This window comes from Musa acuminata, chromosome BXJ1-8 (assembly GCF_036884655.1).
Source record: "Musa acuminata AAA Group cultivar baxijiao chromosome BXJ1-8, Cavendish_Baxijiao_AAA, whole genome shotgun sequence".
NCBI classification, from domain to species: Eukaryota; Viridiplantae; Streptophyta; class Magnoliopsida; order Zingiberales; family Musaceae; genus Musa; species Musa acuminata.
In genome coordinates, this window is record NC_088334.1 from 36,105,014 (window position 1) to 36,107,145 (window position 2,132).

Here is a 2,132-nt window from a genome sequence, read left to right on the forward strand (position 1 = left end):
CCGAGTGAAAGAGTCCAAAATCAACATCCTTGTGCACTCTTACGAACTTTTCCGAATGAAACCAAGTGAGTCCATCGGAGACATGTACACCCGGTTTACGAATGTCATCAATGGACTCAAAGCTCTTGGTAAAGATTTTTCTAATTTTGAACTAGTCACTAAAATCTTAAGATCCCTTTCAAAAAGTTGGGATCCAAAAGTTACGGCCATTCAAGAGGCCAAGGACCTTAAAACATTCCCTCTCGAAGAACTTATTGGGTCTCTAATGACCTACGAAATGAACAATGTGACAAAAAAGAAACTCGAGAACAATCTTCCAAATGATAGGAAGGATTTGGGACATAGAACACATGAAGACCACTCGAGCATAAGCTCAAGTGATGGTGAACTTAAACTACTAATGAAACAAAAATTAAAAAGCAAAAAGAATGGAACTACTTGCTTTGAACGCAAGAAGAACAAAAGTTGGGATGAATTGAGCTCTTCCGAAGACGAGGAGAAAATCAAGAAAGGCGAGGTGGCAAACTATGCCTCACCCTCTTTCAACAATGAGGTAATCAAAATCCCACTAATTTATTTCGATATTACATAATACTTTCTTGAGTTATTTTTAATTTAAGTTTAGGATTAATTTTCTTGAAAATTGCATGTGTTATGTTAATGCAGTAAAATGTTAAATATAAATCTAATGCTTATACACCTAGTAAGATTAATCTTATATATGTGCTTGAGAAGCAAGAATTTGTATTTTGACGATTTCCATATTGATTTTCAATGACGATGCATGACTTTTGAATGGAAGGCTTGATGATTTTTTATGAACCTTATCTTTGGTTTTCAAACATGATGTATAGTTTTGACATAAGAATAAAAATTTGAAGCATGCTAATATAAAGTCAATCATATAAAGTAAAACTAAAGAAATTTTAAATATCTATAAGAATCATTCAAAATTATGTTCAATAAAACCTTACTTGATGTTGTAATGAAACTATTGAAAGTTTTGATGCTATGATTTGATGATTTTATGCATGAGATTGCAAAGTTATACATGATGATTTTTTGGTCTTGATGGTTTTTATGACAAAATTCATTTTTCGATCCTAAATGTTGATGCACATTTTTATCTAGCATAAATGACATGAATTTAAATAACTAAAAAGAGAAAAGCATTGTTCTTGAAAATTATTTTTCTCTATCTTGTTGATTTATATGAATCCCTTGAAAATGATTTTGGTTTGATGATTTGAATTACAAATGAGTTATATTAAAATCATGATATTGATTTGACTTGAAGTAATGAGTTGAAATCATTTTTTTTTTGAATTATGTGTTGCACTTTTTTATCTTGATGATCTTTGATTTTTTTTTTTTTTTTAAAACGATGATGCATGGATTTGAAAGAAAAGGAGATGCATGCATGGAATCAATCAATAAGTTGAAACAAAAGGAGGAAAGATTTCTTATTGAAAATTTTTTTTTCTCTATCTTATTGATTTATACCTAAGAGACCAATAAAATTATTTATGTCATTTTGAATCTCTTGAAAGAAATGTTGAGATTTTGATGATTTAGACGATTTGAATTTGAATGAGTTTTATCTAAAATCATGATCTTGATTCCGTGATATTTACAAATTAAGATTTATTATGAATCAAGATTTTTCATTAATCGATCTCCTAAGATTTTCTTTTGATTATTAATGAGTAGGTTTTTCAAAAAGAAATAATGTCTTCTGGTATTCACATGTTCTAATCCTTCATGATAAAATTTTTATGTAATTCCTTATATTCATGAAATGTTTATCTCATCACCAATTATTTTCTTCTTGATATTCCTTATTTGGTGATATAAAATCATGCATGAAATACTCTTGAGATTATTTTGATGCATACAAATGAAAAGTTATGATCATATGCATGGTAGGATGCAATTTGACAAATTAATACCATTATGATTTGAAATATTTATAATTTGGAATGATGCATGCAATACTTATGCCTTTTATTATGATAATATATGTGATGTATTGCATATGATGTGAATCATGAATGCTTTAAATGATAAATGTCTTGATATCATGATTGATGATTTTGTTCTATGCATAAGATTTTTAAAATTATGCATAATGA